We start from the raw sequence: 24,189 nt of genomic DNA on the forward strand, positions 1-24,189 counted from the left end.
TTTTGCCATTTGTTCTTTTGGGGACAATGATTTTCATTCAGAGAAACAACTCAAAATAAGCAATAACGTCAACAGCAATAAAATCCTGTGCAGTTTTCCACTGGATTTATAGTTCAGGTTCTTGAACCTTGGAACATAATGGAAGAATTTGGTGTCTTACTAGTTCATCCAGAAAATAATTTTTTCATAGCATTATCTACTCTTAGCCTTTTCTCTCTCTCTTTTTAAAATAACCTTTCTGATTATATTGCCAATGGGAAAAAAGCAACATATTGCAGGGAGATGAAACTTGAATAGCAGGGAATAATAGCAAATAAATATTCTATATCTGTTTGAAAAATACTAAAAAAATAGATAGCAAGCCCCATGTTCATTTTCCTTTGCTGAGTTTTATTACCAGCTACTTTTTATCTGGTTATGACCAGACTCTTTACACGGATACCCTCTTTCAGTTAAGTGGTGCTATAATAAATCCCTTTCAGGGGGTGAAGCCTGACAACTGTGTTCTGATGGGTTAATTATATTTAATCTGCTCATCTCTGAATGTCATCACAGATTAAAGCATGTGAAAAATTAAATGTGAGATTGCATTGACTCTGGATTAGAAGATTCTTGACCCATAGTAAATCCTGCCTTTGCTTCATTTTGTAGCATTTTGTTGGCATAGAGGAAAATGTGAAATATTGAACACTTAAAAAGTTGTCTTAATGAAGGGAATTAGATTGTTGGATCTGCAATAAGGTGATTTTAGAGGGGCTGGAATACATCCCCTTGAGTTGTTGATGAGGAAGTAGAGACTCCAACAGGGAAGTGGCTTGGCCTGGGTCACAGGTCAGTGGTGATCCTGGGGCTAGAGTCCAGCCCCACCCTCCCCCCACCTCATCTGAGTCCACGGCTTTTTTGGCACTATTTCTGTGCAGGAGTTCGTAATTATCACCATGTGACCAGAGCTGCCCAAAGTGAAATATGCCAAGGTCAGACCATAATATCTTGTATGTGTTCATCACTTTAGATTATTCAGGCTACTTTCCCATATATTATCTCATGTCAGAAACAATCTTATTACATAAATAGAACAAGAATTATCTCAGTTGATCAGAAGAAATAGATATTAAGTAACTTATGTGAAGTTAAATAACAATAAGAAATAGACGCAGATGTCCCAGTTCTGGACTCTCCTCTCCAGTTCCCTGCAGGTTTATTGTAGAGGCAAACAATTCTGCACTGGTATAAAAATAGCTGCTCTCTATTGGTTGCTTACTGTGTGTCTGGTACTGTGTGAAGTGTATGTATCAGCCCATTTATCCCGCACAGTAGCTCTAAGAGGTTGGTATGATTTTAAATCTTATTTGTGTGATGAATAAACTGAGGTTTAGTGAGGTTTTGTAACCTGCTTAAGTTTACACTATTAGTAAGTTTAGACTAAGGTCTGTTTCAATCCAGAGTCCATATATTAACAATTATACTGTACTACCAGCATTGCTCAATATGGTTTTTCTATGGCTATTTTGTAACCAGTACAATTTCTTGATTGGAATAGCTATTGCACATCTAATTTTATGCATTGATATTCTGATTTTTAAAAAAATTATACTTTTTCACCCTTATTTGTAGCTGATGTTGGGGAGAATGGAGACAATAGGTTAAGGTAATTTTCTCTCTTTCTCCTCCATATTTACCCAATAGCTCCTATCCGATTTTCCCCCCTCAGCATACCTGCATTTACACATTCGATCTAACCTACCCGCTGCAGATAGAGCAGGCTTTCTAGGAAAGAAATCTGGTTGTGTCACTACTTAGGAGCCTTTAATGGATCACCCATAACTTAAAACATAAGATATTCTCAGGTCTGTTCCCTGCTTTATTATGCAATTTTATCTCTTGCCAATCTACCACAGACTCTGCTCTAGCCATCCTGAAGTTTGGTAGTTTCCCAATGACTTCATGCTGCTTCATGTGTGTGCATTTTCCTGTTCTTCAAATGACATCTCCACACTGCTACCTGCTTCCTTCCCCAGCCCCAATCTGGCCCTATTTAATTCTTTTTCTTTAAAACTCCCTTCAAGAATATTGCTTCTGAGCTCCCAAAACAGTCAAAACATGGTTCTATCGTGGCCCCATCACTGTCATTGATAACTGACTTTCCTTCTCAACTATTTTATGAGCTGTTTGATAGAAGGCACCATTTTTTATGTGTCTTTATTTCCCCAATGCTTAGCTCAGTTCCTGGCATATAATGGCAAGCCAATAAAGTTGAATGAGCTTGGTAATATCACAAGAATTTGGGGATTGAGTAGATATGGAAAGTAAAGGAGAGAGAAGAGTGAAAGATGATTCCAAGATATCTCCTTTGGGTAACTGGGAAGCTCTTTATGATACTAACTGGAACGGGAGACTTAAGAGAATGATAATGAATCTGGTTGTGAGAAGGAAAGTTGGTAAACTTGGGTTTGGTTTGCTCATGACCAAAGAATAGCAATCTTCAACCAACTAAATAATATGTAACTAGCAGAGTAGTTAGAAATTTAGGTTTTGGGACAAAAAACTTGGAAAGCTTTTTTTCTGTTATCCTTTGTAATTGTAAAATAAATAGACCTTTAAGTTCCTCTTTAATGCATGTGTTTATGCAAATGAAAGAGTGGGCTGACTTCCTTGCTCAGACTGCAGGTTTTCTTCTATTACCTTTTTGACATTGCTCATGCAGAAATAGAAGTTGACTCTACACTTTATGAGCAACTGATCTGCAGCAAGTGAGTACACTTTATGAGTTTGGCTGAGTGTGCAAATGGAATGCTTTTTGGTAGCTAAAATGGCTCAAAATAACATTGTGTAAATGTCATTCATTGAATTAGCAAACTACGAGTAGTTTGCTTTAAGATGCTTATGCCTTTAGTTTATAAGCCTTATTATTTAAGCAGAAAATTTGTTTATGCAACTGGACTTTCTATTCTGAAAGTCTGAGCTGGGGACCCAGTGTAGACTGGAAACAAAGGACAGAGAATAGAGTCCTGTGATGAATAAACTCGCTGTGTAAGAATTATACAGATAAAGCAGAAGGGCAGATAGTATACAGTTAGTCATTTTGCTTTTTCTGGAATGGACCTGTCTAGTTACTTCACTACTATTTTATCTCTGACATGCATGCATACCTTTTGGCAAAGTGTAGCCACTATGATTTTTAGTTCCACAAGGATTTAAAAAATACAGAATGCCTCTCCGGCAGAGGAGCTAGTTAGCAGAGCTTAGAATTCTCTTAACAGAGAACTTACTGTGAATGCAGTTTAAATAGAAGAAAGGTAAGCTCATTGCTGGGAAGTAGAGTTCTGTCAGGCAAGTGCTGGACAGCAACAATATTTTTTGCTTTCCCAGGTCTTTCTGGGAGAAGTTCACTGAGCAATCAAATATGAGTATTCTGAAGTAGGGCATGTGTCTGTTGTGGGCTGAATTATGTCCTGGCCACAAGTTATCTGTTGAAGTCCTGACTTTCAAAATGTGACCGTGTTTGGAGATAGGGTCGTTACAGAGGGAATTAGGTTAAAATAAGGTCCTTAGGGTGGGCTTTAATCCAATAGAAAAGGACATTTGGACACAGACACACATAGAGGGAAGATCATGTGAAGATACAGGGTGAAGCCAAGGAGAGAGGCCTGGAACAGATCCCTCCCTCACAGCCCTCACAAGCGTTCAAACTGAAGACAGTTTCACCTTGAACTTCTAGTCTCCAGAACTGTGAGAAGATAAGTTTGTCTTGTTTAAGCCACCCAGTGGTACCTTGTTGTGGTAGCCCTAGCACACTAAAACAGGGTCTTCTCACCTTTGTATCCTCAGGCCTTAGTGTGTGGCCCTGGATATAGGAAGTTTGCAATAAGCATATTTGTATCAAAGGAGTAGAAAGAGGCCATTCTGGTCTTTGTAAAAGGATTAGCACAACTTGGAGGAATGTGCATAATCCACAAACTATTATCCATTTAAAACAATTCACCAATCAACCAACAGATACCACAGCTTTAGGTGTTTGGTCTTGTAGTGGGTCCTGTGTGTTGGTGGTGCTCAGAAGAGTGGGCATCAGCCCTGCTTTCAAAGAGCTCATTGCCTGGGTTTCTTCATCCTGGAAGAGACTTAATGAACAGTCTCATGGTAGCCTCATCTGCAAAGGTGGTCCTCTCTCTTTACTCCCTAGCTCTGTCTGTATCACTAATGGTACTTTTTTTGGGGGGCTGTGGGGGTCATCAGTCATTTAAATTATAGCCCCATAAACACATACATTCAGATTTTCCTGCCAGTACGTAGAGAAGTAGGCTGGCAAAATTGGGGATTGTTTTTGGCCTAGGTTCCAGGCCAATGATCAAATGATCATTAGTGTCCACTGGGATATAAGTATCCACTATACATTTTAGTGTTATTTTAGTGTTATTTAGTGTTATTTTATTTTTAGTATCATTTTAGTGTTCTTTATTTAGACTTGCAGCAAAAGAGAGTATTTACCCTGTGCATGAACTTTAACTGAATTTTCTATGGAGTTGAATGGAGCATAAAATACACAAGGCTGAGTTTAAGTTGGACCGATAATCTTTTCTCATTTTGAGAGCTGGTAAATTCTCTCTAGCCATCCGTGGATACATTGACATTTCAGTCTTGCTTTCTGGGAATGAGAATTATTCTTCAGTGCAACATTCTCTATGTAGCACATATTTTGGTGACCCTTTATAGCTGCTGCAACAGCCCTAGGCAGTGAATGTAATTGTGCTGAGCCATATTACCTCCTTGTTTTCCTCAGTGTTCCTCTTTTGACCCATTTTCTCCTGTTCTTTTCTTACGAATGTTGTGTGTATAGTGGGTAGCCATTGAGAGGGCTTGGAACTTCTTATGGCTTTACAGTTTCCCAACTTACCTGTTCCTTAACTCTATTCTTTCTTTGTGTCTCTGTGATTCTTATCCTAAGCATATCCACTGAAGGATGTTCTCTGCTCCGTGCCCTGCTGCTGTGTGTCCTGATACTGCTACCTCTCCACACTCCCACTCCAGCCCTCCGTTTTGGGAATTAAGCCTTGTCCGCTTCATCATCAGCCATTTCCTTTCCTTGTATGCTCTGCATTTCCTTTCTTTGTGTTGCCTGACACCACACTGTGTTTCCATTCTCTGGACTTGCCTGCCCTCTAACATATGATTTAGCTCACTCTAGAGGCCTGGGCATTGGATACCTGGTCTCACGTACTCTGTGGTCCCACTTATTTACTTGTTTCTTTTATAAGTAAAACAGAAACTTATCTTTTGCTTAGGCAACTTCACTCTTGAAATGGGAAAAGATCTACTTTGTGGCAGCACCTGCCAGGAAAATTATCTCCTTAACCCACACAAAAAACACCCTTTTATGGTGTTCCCACATTTTCTCATTTTCAAGAATACCTATGGTTGATAGATATCAAATCACACAGAAGATTATCTAATATGTTTCTAGACCTGAATTTTCCAATGTGTGTTCCCAGAAGCATTAGTTCTGTAATTTTTTCCTTAAAAATTATAATCACAGATAATCTCATGCCATTTTCCTCTCTCATGCACCTCACTGCTGATCCATGAGCACAGAGACCATGCCCATCTTGTGGTGATGAATGCACAGTACCTAACACAGAGCCTGGTGAGTAATAAATATGCAATAAAAGCTCATTACATGAGAATTCGTAAATAAAGAAATGATCAATAGCCCTGTGAAGTACACAGGCTTTTCAAAGAGGCCAAGATTACTTGCTAATATCACACACCTGTTAAATGATGAGCAAACGAGTTTAAGCGTTTGTGATTGAAAGTTTAGGGTCCAGTCATGTTCATTGATTGGCTGTCTCCCTCTCCCGCTACACACTTCTGTTGAGAAAGTTACTAAATAATGGGAGAAAAACTGAGAATAGTCATGGAGCATGAAGTGCACAAATAATAGATACATTTGTTATTTTTTTGTACATGAGAAATGAGCAGACCAAATATAATATCTGGGAAGTATGTAAAACACAGATTGGAGAAGGCCTTGAATGTTAGGGTAAAAAATCCCAACTTTATTTGGGAGGGAATGATTAGCCTTTGAAGGTTTCGGAACAGAGAAATGGTATTTACAAAACAGAACTTTCCAATGAAGAGTGTGAGGATGTTGTATCAAAGGGGAAGGGAAGGGATGTGTCCGCTAAGGGATGTACCGCTGTTTGATTATGTGGTCGGTCACATCACATCCTTCTTGTTCTTGGTGTTAAAGTGATGAAAGAAGGAGAGTCCAGAACAAGAAGAGCATGATCCGCATTCTTCTAGTCCTCTTGTAACTTCCTAAGGTTGTCTCATAACCTCTCTGGGTTTTTCCAGCCAGTCAAGTAAACAGTTCGTATTGGATAATCTCTTAGCTTCTAATTGTAGCACTGATGAAAGTGCTAAGCACATAGTATGCACTAAAGAAATATTTATTTGTTAAATGAATTAGTGAAGAACCGAATGACTCTATGACTATGACTATGTGATACATTTTCCACCTTTTAATATTTATAGTTCCTTGCAGAAGTCTTGAAATTTCAGAAAAGTACGAAGGAAACAAAAGTCACACATAACCCCATCATCCTGAGACAACTGTGATGAACATTCTCATGCACCTCCCTTCCATCTTTTTTCCTTATCTTATTTCTTCCACCCTGCCTTTGTAAAAATGTTTGTTATGAATTTCTTGGGGGTGATTAATATATTCTCTATGTGAAGACTCCAAGAAGAAGAAAATATTTCTTTAGAATAAAAAAAATGTATATAATCACAGTAATATGTCCCTTTTGCCCCCACCAGGGTGCTGCGGGTGGTGGGAACTAGTCACAGAGCTCTCACCACTGCTCCTCACTCCTGACCACATGCCCCGTCTCTCCATCACGGTGTGCCTGAGAGGCCCACTGAAGGAGGCTACAAGGACACCCAACCATCTACCTTTCCCTAAGATGTCACCAAACCCTGCATCTTCATTTTTCTCAATCACTTCAAGACGCCCAAGCCTGCCAGTCCATCTTGCAGCCCCAAGACCCTTATTCTCATGTATTAAATGTGACTACATTCGCTGATAAGCCACAGTCTCCCTCCCTTCCCAGCTCTTCCATTGTACGTTCTGGAATCATGGAGTGTGTACAAATCAGGAGAGACTAGGTTTTACTGTGGTGACAAATCAAATACACATACACGCAGACACACACACTCACACCCAGAAACACCACTGTCCCTCACAAAACAAAAGCTCATTTCTCACTTAATCTTTATGGTCAACATTGTTTGGCAAGGAGTCAACTCTACATAGTCACCCAGAGAAGAAGCTGACAGAGGCTCCAGTCTCTTATCAAAAACATCTGGCAATAAAGCCTTCTTGGCGGCCTCAGCAGAGTAAGAGTGAAATGAGAGAACTGCACATGGGCTTTTCACTGCCTCAGCCCAAAAGTAACATGGGTCATGTCTCACATTTCTTTGCCAGAAATATTCAGATGTCCCTGCCTAAGTAGAATGGAGTTGAGAAGTCCTGTCTTTCAAGTGGCTGAAAGGGGAGGTGAATGATATTTTTGATCACCAGTAAAAACTATCTCAGTCTGTAATTTAAAAAAATACCCCATCTTCAATCTCTTCTCTTAAATTTCTCTTCAACTTCTTGTTCTAAGAGAATCTGGCTTTTCCTAAAGCTTTTTCTCCTATACCCCACATACTCCTGGACTTGTAGGCAAGATAGTGTATTCTTTGCTCACTGTTTATTCTTCCAGAATGTGGCTCTCCCTTGCTTTCCTTGCTTCTTCCCACAAATCTCAGTTCCTTTAAAACACATGCCGTCTGACCGGACCATCTGATACCCTTCCTTGTTGCAGCCATCAACTGTCCTGGTCACCTTGCCTCCTGTTCTCCCTCCCACCTGTCCCACTCTCCCTCCCCACACCTTCCACACACAAACACAGGTTCATGGAAGATCTTAGCACTTTTCTCTACTTTGGTTTACTATATTTTTCTCCTTTGTGGATTCTGTCATCAAGCTTGGTGATTTCAGTATCCACAAGGATAATTCATTCTGTGCCTTATTCTTGACTGCTTCGTCCCCAACTGTTTTGTCTTTTCCTCACCTCTGACATCTATTTTCTTGATCACACTCTAGGCCTTTGCTTCCAAAACCTCAATTTTGAGCATCTTCCTGGCCATCGCTTTGTTTTTCCATTTCAGTCCCCTTGTTATGGGCTGAACTGTGTTCCTCTAAAGTGCTGACTCTGAAGTCCCATTCCCCAATACTCAGAATGTGACAGTATTTGGAGATAGGTCTACAAAGGTGATTACAGAGGTGATTAAGTGTAAATGAGGTCATTAAGGTGGGACTAATTCAATAGACTGGTGTTCTTATAAGAAGAGGAAATTTGGACACAGACACACAGAGGGAAGACCCTGAGAAGATACAGGGAGAGAGGATGGCGATCTATAAGTTAAAGAGAGAAGCTTTCGTAGAAACCTTGATCTTGGACTTTCAGCCTCCCGAATTGTGAGAAAATACATTTCTCTTGTTTTAGTTACCCAGTCTGTGGTATTTAATTATGGTAGCCCATGTTGACTAACATAGCTCGCTAATAGCACCATGCTCTCGCATCTTTCCTCAGATCAGATTTCATGGTCCAACACCATAATCATGCCCGCTCTACACCTTTGTTTTTGTGGTGCCTCATCCTTTTGTTATATTTTATAAGTCCTGCTTAGCAAAACTTCCACTCTGATGAGATCCCACTCTCCACTTGGATAAAGCCCATGGCCAAACAGCTGAGCACGGCTAAAGGAAAACAACACTCATTCAGTACCTGTGGGAGCATCTCACATTCAACATTTACTCTCTTCTTCCCGAGAAGACTGTTTTACAGCATCAAGTTGGTCCTCATACTTGCACTCCCCTTTACAGTCTCAGCCAGTGATCTGCCTCGTGATTTAGGGCCAGAATAGTGGTAACCATAAAAGTACCCCCAATCCTCCCTCAGTGAGTATACCAACTTCACATACTCTGTAGTCTTATCTGTGAAAATGGGCTCCTGCAACTGTCCCCTTTCTCTCCTTCATCAGTGCCCTTCCCTCCTTTCTGCAGGATCATTCCTATCAGCATGTCTATATGCCCTAATACTTTATTACAGTAGGCTTTGCTGGTTTGTGGTTACAAGCCCTGAAATCTTAATGTACAGAACAGTGATTTATTTCTTTCTTGTACAACATCAAACAGGTGCTGGATGACTCTTTAGAGCAGCTCTCCCCCATGAGAGTGACACACAGATTCTGGTTCCTTCAGCTTGTGAGGTCAATACATGGCTCTAGGGTCCCCAGGGCCAGGAAAAGAGAGGGGAAGCTGGCATAAACAGAGTTGGAAAAAGAAGCTTTGAAGAACAACATATAATTTTTTTTTTTTTTTTAAGGAAAAGCTGCTTTAGAGATAAACATTTAAAAATCCAGGATATTTTAAATTTAACTCTTTACTATCCACTATGTGAGATTTCACCTACCACTGATAAATAAAATAAGGATGTTGATCTCCTTTGCATGCAGTAGACACATTAATGGTATTTTCTCTTTCATTGTCTGTGTGTGTGTGTGTGTGCGTGTGTGTCTGTGTGTGTGCTCTCCATAGAATCTATAGCAGTATACTCATCTTATTCTTGGGAGAGCAAAGGTGATTTCATTCAGTAAATATGCAATTGAGAGGGAGGGATTGTTCATCTGGGTTAAATTTTCTTTTCAGACTCTGCAGAATCTGGCATAAAAATCATCTGAATTCATATATGAAAGGAAACTATTTGCTGTCCATATTGTCAGAGTGAGGGCAATGTATTTGTTTATGCTTGTGCATACCTGCTTGGGGTTTTTAATAGGCATTCATGTCACTCCAGACTAACCTTTGGTTTTAAGAACCCAGTTGCATGTATGTCCTTCAAAATTGACAGAACTGGGCTTCCCTGGTGGCGCAGTAGTTGAGAGTCCGCCTGCCGATGCAGGGGACACGGGTTCGTGCCCCGGTCCGGGAAGATCCCACATGCCGCGGAGCTGCTGGGCCCGTGAGCCATGGCTGCTGAGCCTGCACGTCCGGAGCCTGTGCTCTGCAACGGGAGAGGCCACAACAGTGAGAGGCCCGCGTACCGCAAAAAAAAAAAAAACTGACAGAACTAACAAAGAAGCATATGGTATATGGTTTCCTTTTGTTACATAAACCACTCCAAAACTTAGTGGCTTAAGACACGTGTTTATTTTGTTCATGATTCTGTGGGTTAGTTTGTTCTTTTGGTCTCACTGGACTAAGTTACGTGTCTGCAAGCAGTTGTCTTTCAGCTAGGCAGCTTTGCTTCTGAGGGTTGGCTGGCTGTAGACTGGGTGACAGTGGAGATGGCTAAGCCAGCGTCTCTCATCTTCCTGCAGTACAGCCCAGGTGTGTTCACACGGAAGTAGGCAGGATCACAAGAAAGAGTGGAAGAGTGTAGGGCACTTGAACTCAAGGCATGGAACTGATAACACTCTCAGCTCTGCCACATTCTATTGGCCAGACAAAGCACAAAGGAGTGAGGGAATAGATTCCAACTTTTTTGTGGCAAGAGCTGCAAAGTCAAATGCAAACGGATATAGGAAAAGGAAGAGAAATGATTTATGGCCATTTAGTATTCTACCACATAGGACAGGCACTTGAGAAGTGCAGCATGAGATCTTTGAAATCTGTTCCTTCACCTAGTACTAGCCAGCGAGGAAAACAAAAGTCAGAAATAAGTTTTTGAAAACAAGTCTTCTTAAATATTTCTCCATTGCTTGCCCAGTTCTGCTGTCACAATTAAATACAGAACTTTAGGAGAATAGTCATTCTTTTAAAGCTAAAAGCTTCAGTTTTTGAGCTCATATATTTTCCTGTGGAAATAGTTTTTCTGAACGAGGAAGTGTGTTGACTGTACTGAGAAGGACCAACATCTTGTCCCCATGGTAACAGAATCTTGAATTCTCCAAGTGTTTGCCACGTGGTGTTTTGAAACCCAATAGCCATATAGTACCGCGTTATATAATGTGAGGAAGGAATCTGCACGCACTGCACGTACAAGGACAGTGAGTGGGCTCATAGGTGCAATTTGGTGTCAGATCAGAATTATGGCCTATGAAATAATAAGAATATGGTTATATTGCTGACAATAATAATAATAATAATAAAAGTAATCTTTCTTGTAGGAGATACTCGGATAACTCTGTTACCTTAGAAAAGTACTCCTTCCATCAACATAGGAATAGACTGCGTTTTAACGCTTTTAAGTACATTGTAGGCATCAAGCTTGCATGCTCCTGTGCAAATACACAGGAACATACACACACATGTGCATGTGCATAACTGTTGAGCTCTGAATTTAAACAAAAGTGATAGCAACTGTAACAGGCCTGTTATTAGTTACTGGAATATTTGAAATGATGACTCTTGTCCTGACTTACTATATTCTTTTGCAGAAGATGTTTAAGAAATATAATGTCTGAGTCATAAGATATTTGTGTGGGTGGTTGCTTTTCTATGGTAATTGTTCACTCTCCTAAACCCCTATCTTAGTAAGTGTCACTAGGGCTTTTAAAAATTAGAATTTAGATTCAAATCAAGCTACATCTCTGTGTAGTGATTTGGGGTATATAAATGATAGATTTAATATCTGTGTCTATGACTTTTGTTAAGCTGCATAGGAACCATGAAAGAACAGATCTCTGCTCACTGTGGTAGCTGAGTGACTGCTGTTGCTGCTAGGACTGTAAAGCAATTTTCTACTGTAAAACCCATAGGTAATAGGATGCAGGAAAGGTGGATTCCAAGGGGGATTGAGGAGGGGATGCATGTGGGATGTTTTTGAATGAGTCACTGGGCAGGATTGGAGGCATTCTTCAGGTTAGAGATAAGAACTAGTGCTTGGAAAAGCAGATGTGGGCTTTGAACTGAGAAGAGAGAGGTCTTCTGGATCCTAGGAGGGATCCTGGGATGACATCTTCCATCTGAAGGGGATACAGAAAGTTTGGAACCTAGATCCTGATACTAACTGCAAATAGTAGGTTAAGAAGACTGGCCTGTCATCAGCTGGTGTAATGATTAAAGAAGTCGGTGGAGGCAACATGTTTTAAAAACAGTAAAGCAATGCCCGAAGCTCTTTCCTCTTCACTGGGGGCCCGCAGAGGGAGAAGTGAGTTAGAAGATAGGTGGAGTGTTAAAAAAGAAAACACTGTTGACATGCACTTTGCTTCCCCAAACTGCAGAGGGGCCGGCTCCCATAGGGCTTGGAAATACAGGTCTGAAGAAGGGAATACTGAGTGGAAGAAAGAAACAGGGGGATCTATGTACCTTCTCGGCGTGCCTCTCAGGCCACTTGGCAACTGGATGTTGGTTATTTTAGGAGAGGGAGTTTATGCTCAGGAAAGATCTCCCTTGTGCTTGCATTCCTTGGGTTCTCATTTGTAATCCATCCTACATAATCTTACGAGTTTCTATCCACCATATGTCATTTATTTGTCGATCCACCATATGTCATTTATCCACCATTTATTCCTCACAGTCCCTCTAGGATGAATATATTTATGGGTCGCCCTCCCCAAATTCCAAAATCCAGAAAGCTCTAAATTGGAAAGTTCTTTTTGTAATTTTGGTGACAACACCTGACTTGAACTGCCAGAAAACTGTTAATAAATTTTAGTTTTCTCATCTAATAGATTCCTGATACTTCATTTTTCTGAAGGAATATCAGTATGTTTGCTCACTAATTGCTGTCCCAAACATTATGAGTCTGGGACATTATAAAAATTTCTGAAATCTGATCCCAAGGATATCATGTAAGAGACTACGGACATGTATTATCTCTAGACTAAAGATTGAAAGTGAGGTTCAATGAGGCTAACTGCTTGGTTTAAGGTCACATAACCAGGAAACAATGGATTTCAACTCAGGTACATTGGATTGGTGGTTTCTTTTTCAACCAAACTGTAACCAGTTTCAGTGAATTCGTTGTTTTTGAGTCAGAGAATTACTTTGATGCACCACTTTTAAAAGAATAATGAAAGATGTCTTTGAGAGCTGCAGCCTTAGGCAAGCACTCACCATCTATCTATCACTCACATTGTAAAGACGGAGAAACCTTCCATTGTTCTTTTAGCTTGCAGAAGCCTGTTCATTCCATACGCCTTTCTCTCTAGCATTAGTCCCTGGATGACATACTGGCTTCCTGTCATCTTAAGCTGAATATCTCCCTAGCAACACAAATAAAACATGGTGAGGACAAAGCAAGTTCCAGACACAATCCCTGGGCCCTCAGTATGTGAAATCTAAACCTTGTAATCATTGTCAGTCTTTCCAGACCTCATTCTTCATCTCAATCTGTTTCTATATATTTTTTTTTTTCGTTTTACACACTCCGTGAAAGAGTGTTATATGATGCCATCTCTACTCTTTACCTGCTTCCTTTTAAAGGGCTGAGTTTTCCTTTTCTCCCAATCATTTGCCAATTTCATTACATCAGGTGATTTAGTTGACGTAGTGGTGCATAGTCATGATTCCATGATTATGGTTATATTTATTTTTTGAAATGGAAAAGTGTGTAAGGCCGATATCATCTGTCTTAGTCGGCTTGGGCTGACGTAACAAAATACAATAGACTGGATGGTTTAAACCACAGACATTTTTCACAGTTCTGGCTGCTGGGAAGACCAGTATCAAGGTGCCAGATTTGGCTCTTGGTGAGGAGGTTTACCTTAGTCCCAGGGCCATCTTCTCACTGTGCTCATGTGGTGGAGAGACAGAGAGAGCTCTGGTCTCTCTCTTTTTCCTATAAGGACACTAATCCTATCATGGGGCCCCCACCCTCATGACCTCATCTCCAAATGTCCCACCTCCAAATACCATTACACTGGACTTAACGGCTTCAACATATGAATTTTGGGGAACACAATTCAGTTTATAAAATCATCTATTTACTATAACACATTCTTTTAATATTTAAAAATCCTACATTAATGTATACGTAGCACTGGATTGGTAATCAAAAAATTAGATTCTGGTTCCTACTTTGCTATTGGAAAAAAAAAAACCAAACACCTTAATATAATATACCCCAGTTTAAATAATTTTGTCGAGTCTGAACACTGTTACATGTATAACAGAGCAACACAAAAGTAATAATATCTCTAAAGTATACTACAAAGTCTTTTTTGTAACTTCACTTTTTCTTACTAGTTAGTGATTTATCCATCTTTTCTGAATTGCTACAAGTAAATGTTTTCCTAGTTTCACAGATTTTGGAGTCATTTTTTCAGCTTCTGCTCAATGGATATTTCTGTCGTAGATAATAATTGCCTTTTGATCTCCCTCTCTCTCTCTCTCTCTCTCTCTCTCTCTCTCTTTTTTTTTTTTGGCCATGCTCTGTGGCTTGCGGGATCTTAGTTCCCCGACCAGGGATTGAACCTGGGCCCCAGCAAAGCTCCAAGTCCTAACCGCTGGACCACCAGGGAATTCTCTGCTCTCCTTTTCTTTTGCTCCCTTTTTAGGTAGCTCTGACTTTGCTCTTTTGGGGGAGAATTGATAGTGATAGCATAGTGGCTATAAGAGTTTAAAAACAAGTGAGATGAAAGTCCTATATTTTCAGAATATAATTTCTATACAATTTGCAGTTTCAAAATTGAACATTGACATGATCCCCTTTCTAAAACAAAAAAAGGTATAAAATTCCCAGTGCATGTGTTTAAAAAAATTCTTTTATTTCATAGCTGGCAAAAATCATGCCAGATATTTAATTTTTTTTTTTTTTTTTTTTTTTGCTAAAAGACTGTTCTAAAGTAGCCCTGACTTAAAAAAAAAAAAAAAAAAAAAAAAAAAAGGTTCTGAAGAACCTAGGGGCAGGACAGGAATAAAGACACAGACGTAGAGAATGAACTTGAGGACACGGGGAGGGGGAAGGGTAAGCTGGGACGCAGTGAGAGAGTGGCATGGACTTATATATACTACCAAATGTAAAATAGATAGCTTGTAGGAAGCATCTGTATAGCACAGGGAGATCAGCTCGGTGCTTTGTGACCACCTAGAGGGGTGGGATAGGGAGGGTGGGAGGGAGGCTCAAGAGGGAGGAGATATGGAGATATATGTATACATACGTATAGCTGATTCACTTTGTTATAAAGCAGAAATAACACACCATTCTAAAGCAATTATACTCCAATAAAGATGTTAAAAAAATAAGTAAATAAAGTAGCCCTGAATATGTCTTTTCAAAGTGTATAAAGAAATACAACTGTCACCTGTTGGGGTTCAGTGTGACTTTGTCCTTTGTCTTTTCTGTCACACTAGCCTGCAATCGTTTGCTTTAGGTTGGCCCACTTTTCAGAGATGTGACTGTGTGGGTTTCAGGGGACTGTCAGCTCTCCTTTCCCCAGATGCTGTGGGCCAGCTCGAGGCTTCCGGTCACCTCTGACAGAGGCAAGTCCCAAAGTTGATAACTCTGAAGAGGTTGCTGATCCCAGGACGGATGACAAGATGTGCTGAGCCTTTGGGACAGACATGGCAGGATGTTACTATTAAAAGGTAGACCTGCTGCTGAAGAAGGGGAGTGAAGCAGATGTGAGGTCAAGATTCAGGTGACAACCTGGGCACTGCAGAGATACAGGAGGTTATGGAGGAGGGAGAAAAGTAAGTTGGCATCTGGCAGTATGTGCAGAGGCGAGACCTGAGTGTGGGGGGTGGAAATGGCAGCTTTCAAAGATTTCTGACCTTCTGCTTGCCAACTTGGAATTAGACTTCTTGATGGAGGGGGAGGAGGAGGAGGGAAGGGGTGAAAAAAGCAGATGCCAAGAGAGATTATTGACCTGGCAACCAGACAAAAGGCTACTGTGGCTGGCACCCAAGGCAGAGAGGGACAGAGTGGTGTAGCTCATAGGTCTAATCCAAAGGGCTGAGTGCCAGAGTTTCAGCTGCTGGAGAGTAGCCTGAGGTGGCCTCTTCTGTTGACAGGAGAAGATAATCAGTAGAGCAATAAAAGAAAGAAAAGTGAAATTTAATATCTTTGGATAATTTTTAGGGTTGGCATTCAGAAGTGTATTCAGCTACCTTTCTCCTATCTGAGAAGCATAACCTCTTGTAGCCATATTGATAATGCTTAAAAAAAAAAAAAAAAATCCCAGTAATACTGCTGCCACCTTTCCAATTCCAAGACCGAGGTGGTATGATTTGACTACCGGCTTCTCATTCCCCAGCAGTGAATATTAAGTGACTTTTCCAAATCTTGACCCAGAACAATATCATTTTCTTGGAGACAGGACTCACTGATTCCACTGGAGTACAGTTTTGTTGCCACATAAATCAGGAAATTTTAAATGTAGCCCCATGGTTCCCAGGTTTTGCTCTCAGCTCTCACTGAGCATTTCTGTTTCACCCTCCTATATCACCATGTGCCACTAGATGTCACTGTTACCCATGCCTTTGGGTGACAAAAACAGCAATCTGTCTGCCCTTTTGTGCGGGAATAATCTTCAGAAGTGGAGGATAATGCTATGTGGATTTCAATACAAAGACCTCTTTACTTGGCATTTTTCATAGAAAAACAGACACTGTATATTGTGTTATCTGGTTGCTATTTCCCTTTCTGTTTTTGAAAAGGAGAAAATGAATTAAGTGCATTTCTTCCCACGAATGCACCTTCCCCTACATCCTTACTAATTCTTAATTCTCCCTTAATATATAGTTTTCAGCTTTATAATATGAGGACTATTCGTTAGCGAATTTTGAAAATTACTGTTATTCTGTCCAACCTTGTTTTTTCCCTTTAGAACACTTTCACAGTGGTGACACTATACTGGGTCACTTGTCCTTTGTCTATCACCCCAAGTTGACTGTTCACGCCCCGAGAAAAAGTGCCGTATCTTTTTTACTCATTGATATACTCCCTAGCATCTAGCACAGTAACTTGCATGTAATAATGCTAAAATAAATGATTGTTTGATGAATGAATACTTGAGAAGAAACAGGTGCTATATAATGTCATTGTGAAGAGAGAGAATTCTCTAGGGCCAGACTTCCCTGAGTGCAGATCCTTTCCCAGGTATGTGACTCGCCTAAGTCATTATTCATTCTGTGCTCAGGTCCTTCACTTGTAAAATGAGCGTGATAATAGTACCAACCACATTAAGGTGGTTTTGAGGATGAAATATTTTTTAATGTTTTAATATATGTCAACATTCCTGGCACAGAGCAAGGACGCGGTATTAGCTAGAGGAGGTAGAAGCAGACCATTGTCTTGTGGACCTACAGAAAGAGAGCTGGGTGAGGGAGGGATCCTGTCTGTGGAATTGACAACCTCAGGCCAGAGGGCTGCACCGAGGGCAGGGGAGGAGGCAGGGAGCAGTTGCTCAATCAGAGAGAAAGCGTGGAGAAGGAGGCAATCTGCATTCTGTACGAAAGATAGCTCTAGGAAGGGTGTTAGCAAATGGAGGCGCCATCTGAGGCAAATTTGCCTGCGGCTTGCAGGGGCTGTCTGTCATTGGCAGGGACCAAACTGCTCCTGATTTTGGCAGGGATTCATGAAACTGATATTTTGGAGTTTGTTTTTCTCAATGAAAAAAAAACCCAACTTGTTTAACAATCTTAAAAGAGGAGAAATGTGCATGCTTGCTGACCTGTGGTTTGCAAATTGCTTGTAATTCTCGTCTGCCACCAAAATATCTCAGTCTGACAAGATCAGAACTACTGTCATCCTTTTACATTTAATTATAATTTACACGAAATAATGTTCTCCTGCTCCATTTCTTCCAGTTCTTTTCTTCTCCTCCCCTGTTCATTTTTCCTTATCATTTCAAAGTTACTTCTCTCAGCAATGTCATCTTCTTTTGCTGTAATGTGCTTCACCTTTATACATTTAATAAACGCATTATTTTCATTTCAAGTTTATATCCTCTGTGGTCACACTTATAGGCTGTAGAATTGAACTTAGAAAAAAATAATAAGCTGACTATGTAACAGAGATGATTTCACTTTTGTTAACATTAATTTTGGCTGGCATTTCTTTATTTTGGAAACCTTTATTTTGAATTTAATTTAGAAATTCAGGGGCCACTAGAGTGCACATGAATGACTCTTTTTTCCTCCCCTCCTTTCTGCTTCTCTTTCCCCACATCTGTTTCCTTCTTTCCTTTTCCATGCCTTTACAATATACCTATAATATGAAGAAAATTTGAAAATTTTATGGCTATTGGTTTGTATATTTTCTAGACCTTAGATTTACTACTAACAGATTTTTAAACAGTTTTCTTTACAAAAATGTTTGCTTTGACACAAGACCTTGCCCTGGGGAATAACTTTACTGTAAATATGCAATGTACAGCCTTAGGGATAGGCGTTTGGTTTCCTTTTCAGCTCAACAAGTAGGCATTTACTAGCCACCACATTTAGAGATCTAACACTATCCTGGATGAATCATAAACCTGCTCTAATTTGGTAATTCTTTATGTACTTGCACGGGAGCTACAGATATTTTATCATAATACATTGCCTTCCTAATTATTCTGCTTTGGAATACAGAAACACCCAATGCTCTGATTTCTTCTTTCTGGTAAATTTGTCTCCCATTTCAACTCTAACCTCTTCCCAGAGAGGTTACCTCTTAATTGCACTACTAATATCACATGTTGAAAGTTCGAACAGACTTTTGCTAATTCACTTTTTCCCCAAGAGATGATGGCTACTATTCTTCTGAATTATTGCATCCATTTTAGAAAAGGAACTAACTATTCTCTATTTAACGAAGACTATCCTGTGACTGATATAGTTAGATTCATGTGAAAATGCATAAGTGGTAGTGAGGATATCATTTTCTCCAACAAAATGTAATTTCAAAAGTGATTTAAATGGAACATAAAGAAGTACTCATGACTTTGGTTGCTTTTATAGCTAATGCAGATATCTTACTTCTACCACTGATATTCCTGAGTGCCTTCTACTTAGCAGGTTCTCAGTAAACATTTCTTGATATTAACAGTTTTCCAATCCTGAATTTTGTGATAGCTCTTGAAAGCTTTACATAGTGTTTAGAAAATATGAGATCGGTAGATATGGGTATGGGTATAGGTATCCATATCTATGGATCTCATATTATCTAGGTGATATTATAGCTGGTGACCTGGATAATTGTGTGTTGATATGACCCCAAAAGACTCTAATACCATCTACACTCCTCTTCCTACTGCATACGTATCCCTTTATGTGCCCTGGCTTGCATTCCTTCCTTCAATTACAGACAAAACTTTGACTCTTTCAAGGCACATGATTGGCTATGGGAAGTTTTGTGACAATTATGAATTTACTTCTGAATTTTCTGCATTACAGAGTCCACTTCAGTGCACTAAAACTGGCTGCACTTAAAACAATGTGTATCATACATTCTGTGTATGCTACCCATTTGAGTGTGATGCTGGGAAGATAACAGTTTTCCCCCGTCATTGACTTTGGTGAGCCTCATTGCTGCTGTGAAAGCAAGATACCCTACACATGAGAGCAGAAAAGAGGACTCTAGATAGAAACCTGGCGTGGGCGTAGTGATGGCCACTGCCTCCATTGTTGTTTCATTGATTTTCCTTCATTCATGATCTTTAAACAAGCGTTTATTAATTACATAATATCAATCAGGGCTTCTTCCTGGGACTTTGTTTTCCTTTCACATCTGCTTTTTCGTTTGTTTTGTTTTTGGCCATGTGGCTTGTGGGATCTTAGTTCCCTGACCAGGGACCGAACGGGGGGTCCCTGGCAGTGAGAGTGCCAAGTCCTAACCACTGGACCACTAGGGAATTCCCATATCTGCTTTTTCTTTAAAGAACTTTCATTTTACAATTTAAGCAGGATTTTGTTTGATTTGGGCCATGTTGTTTACATGAGGAGCAGTTATAGTTAGAATGGATTTCACTGGTTGCTAAGACAATGGGTTAAGCTGCCAGGTGGCATACCAATCAGGGTCTAGTTATTACAGTTTTGGGAATTTAACTGCAACACCCCTCCTTTCGGATCTTCCAGCTGGTTGGTGTTCATTTGACACCAGATTTGATCAGTTCCTAAAGGTGTGCTGGACCTGGACTTGATGCTCCACCTGGTTATTCACAGCTTCATTGCAATGTGAGATGTCTGCTTTACTCCTAACTCTAGGCTCGTATGATTCTGAGAGCACATCTCCAAAATTACTGTCAACTTCTAGTTGTATATGATAGAAACTTTTGAAACCTGACGCAGGCTCCTGACTTATTTGTTTTCCTTAGGCAGATTACCATTTCAGAATAATATGCATCATCTAGAAAGCATATCATAATTAGATGTAAAGTATATATTGAAGCTTCCAGATGACTCATGTAATGTGTTTTGTTGATGCTTACAGACCAGCTCATGCTACTCTTCAGGACTGTATAAGACTGGGACCAACAGGTAGTACTTCAGTCCTTTGGTAATAAGGGAATTCATTAGTCAAGAAACCATTATTTCTGAACAAAGATACTTCTAATATGTTAAAATACTCTGCCAATTCTGTTATGCTCTCTCTTCAACATTCTGTTGCAAAAAATGTCAAGTCACCTAGCTTCAGCTCTGCTTTTATTTGCTCTGGCTGACCACTGTGTTCTCCTTATTCCTTTGAGAGGGAAACATGCTGACATGCATGTGAGTATAAAGTGAGAAGCTGAATCTAGAGTTGCATCTAATCACCATAGTATTAGGAGAGTTTTGGCCCACAGTCCCAAGCTTCGGACAGTGGCAGGACCCTGAATCTACTGGAATATAAATTCCAGTGAGATTTACACCAGGGTTATGCTTCTCAAACTTTAATGTGCATATGGACCACCTGGGACCTTTTGAAAATGTGTATTCTAATTTAATAGGCTTGGGATGAGGCCCAGGATTCTGCTTTGTTACAAGTTCAGCACTTGAACCAGGCCTAGAGGAGCAGAACCCTTTTGACTTTCAATATAGGCCCTAAGTGTTATGGGCCAGATAAAATTGATATTCTTAGATTTCCATGCAGAGGAATTGAACTCAAATAGAAGGCATTATCACTGACATTCTCCTGCTGAATGGACCCACTCAAAATTCTCAACCCAGAATTCTAGGAATACTGAACTATTCATTCTAAAGACTACTGAACTTGTACCGTGCCTGAAATTGGTTTACAGTTTCTAATGCCTTACAGAGTTGTTGTACAGAGACAACAGAACGGGTGAATGGGACAAGTAGATTATCCGGAGTCAGAAATTCTGAGATTGAACCCAGTTTTGCCTCTGCTTGGTTCCTTGAGTTTGAACAAGTCATATATCCTCTTTCAGTTTCCATTTTCTTGTGCCTAAATTGGCAATAGCAAAATATAACTTTATAGGTTTGCTTTGATATCAAGTTGAGAATATATATAAAGGTGTTTTGTAAATGTCAAGTACTATGCAAATATTATTTGAGGAGCTTGTAACCTAGCGATGATGATTTACACTCACATCAGAACACTTGTGTTTCCTGAGCTCCTTTTGTTGTTTATTAGCAGCGAACGTTCTGAGAACACAGGTATTTCATTGTTTCCTCTGGGTGTCATTTGTATACAGTCATTGATTATAATTCTGTAGTAAAAAATCCTTTAGTTTGTCCCTTAAAATGCTAGTGTTGTTATTAACACCCCATTATGTTTTGGGGAAGGGGAAGTGATGGGTAGCATGTATAAAAGTTGGTATAGAATTCTGCTTGGAAGAACTAATTAGTGTTCTGTGGCAGTCATGAATGGTATACTGGGTTACCCACAACTTTTGAGAATTGCTTAATCATCACAGAGATATGCTTGCTCTGAGGATAATACACCGTGATCATCACCTAGGGAAGAAGTTGGCCTGCAGGGCAGCTTGCATTTTAATTAATTTATTGATGAGCATTGACTTTATTAAATTTTAGACAAAATGCCCTATGGCATCTGTCAGTGATAAGTGACAGGAAAGACATTAAAAGTTTAGTGAACACTTAGGAATTCTTCATCAGCAGAAATGTATTGAATGCCCCTTGGATGAGAATAATAATGCTTGCATTTATAACTTACAAGTCATTTCCACAAATTTTGTTTATGACACAATTTTCATTGGGTCTATTCCCTTTTCTGATATAAAAATCAACTTTGTGGTGCTTTCATTCATCATTATGTTACAGATGCAGCACAATTTCCATTTCAGGGAGACATAATGTGTCTTTGAGGGAGGAAGGGAGAAGTGGAAGGAGGAAGGATGGATGGAAGGAAGGAAAAAAGGAAGGAAAGAAGGAAGGAGGGAGGGAAGGAAGGAAGGGAGGGAAAGGAAGGAGGGAGGGAGGAAAGGGAATGGTAAACACAAAAGTGTTATTTTTTGTTTTGCTTTGATTTTCCAGAAAACTTGCTCTGAGTTAATGCCCAAGAAAAGAAGAGATGGTTTTGGACAATTAAATATGTGAGACATTGTGTCAGGCTTTTTGGAGTTGATATCTCAATTTGTCAAAATATACATCTTTGCAGGAACTAAAGAGTTCAATAGCTGCTTTGGTGTGCATTTTAGCTTGATTTGGTCCCACTTTCTGCTTTTCTTTCTAGACTCTCTCATTTTTTTTTCATCCTTAGCCATGTCTTTTCATTCCTGTCATTCTCTTCTATAATTAGAATACTCTAAGGATTTGTCATTAAAGTTTAAGGTATACTAAGCATCCAAAGTCTTTCTTTTAAGATAGTGCTGTGAATAAGGTAGATGACTCTTCCCAAGGACATCTTATTTAGAGGGTTTTTCTTTTTATTTTTTTTTAACATCTTTATTGGAGTATAACTGTTTTACAGTAGTGTGTTAGTTTCTCCTTTACAACAAAGTGAATCAGTTATACATATACATATGTTCCCATATCTCTTCCCTCTTGCGTCACCCTCCCTCCCACCCTCCCTATCCCACCCCTCTAGGTAGTCACAAAGCATAGAAGTGATCTCCCTGTGCTATGCGGCAGCTTCCCACTAGCTATCTAATTTACTTTTGGTAGTGTATATATGTCCCTGCCACTCTCTCACATCGTCACCGCTTACCCTTCCCCCTCCCCATATCCTCAAGTCCATGGTCTAGTAGGTCTGTGTTTTATTCCCATCCTACCACTAATCTCTTCATGACATTTTTTTCCCTTAGATTCCATATATATGTGTTAGCATACGGTATTTGTTTTTTTCCTTCTGACTTACTTCACTCTGTATGACAGACGCCAGGTCTATCCACCTCATTACAAATAACTCAGTTTCATTTCTTTTTATGGCTGAGTAATATTCCATTGTATATATGTGCCACATCTTCTTTATCCATTCATCTGTTGATGGACACTTAGGTTGCTTCCATGTCCTGGCTATTGTAAATAGAGCTTTCTATTTCTATTTTCTATTTTCTATTTTCTATTTCTATTTCTATTTCTATTTCTATTTCTTTCTATTGCTGAGGAGGCCTCATCCAGGACTACCAGACTCATCGTTGCGACACACAGACCTGTTGTTGAGTAGGTGGTGCCTGGGTGAGGCTTCATTCATTGCAGCCTGCTTCTGCAGAGCCTGCTTTGGCTCAGACCCCTTTAGGTGTTGCATTCATTGGCAGACTAGTTCAGAATAAGTAGAGAAAGGCCAGTAAGAATTTCTGAAAGTTTTGAATTAAAGGATATTTAGAGAAGACTGAACTTTAAATTTTCAGAAGTATAAATGACATATCGTATCTGATCTGACTAGTAAATATGCATCTTTACATGCAGAAGTTAGAAATAATGAAATGAAACAATCTTCTATTAACTGGTAAATAAACAGAACTTTTCTAAATGTTTGTTGCTTGTATTCAGCCATTTATATATAATATAATTTATGTTTAATCACATCCAAAGCCTTGCCAAGTAGTAGTCCCACAGGAATTACTCTAATGAATACACGAGCATCTCTTGTATTGAGCATATTAATTGCATATATGCAAATGATTTTAAGTACTTGAATAGTTTACCTTAAGTAGGATAAACATTATCTTTGTAATCTTGTATATGATATTCATTTGCTTAGCAAGCCCTTTTCTGATGGATTAAATAAAAGCAAACTTTACAATCAGCTGGATACAAATTACCCTGAGTTTGGAAAAACAAATTCATGAGGTTTCATGATCTTAAGTTCCAGA

This window comes from Kogia breviceps, chromosome 5, assembly GCF_026419965.1.
Source record: "Kogia breviceps isolate mKogBre1 chromosome 5, mKogBre1 haplotype 1, whole genome shotgun sequence".
NCBI lineage: Eukaryota > Metazoa > Chordata > Mammalia > Artiodactyla > Physeteridae > Kogia > Kogia breviceps.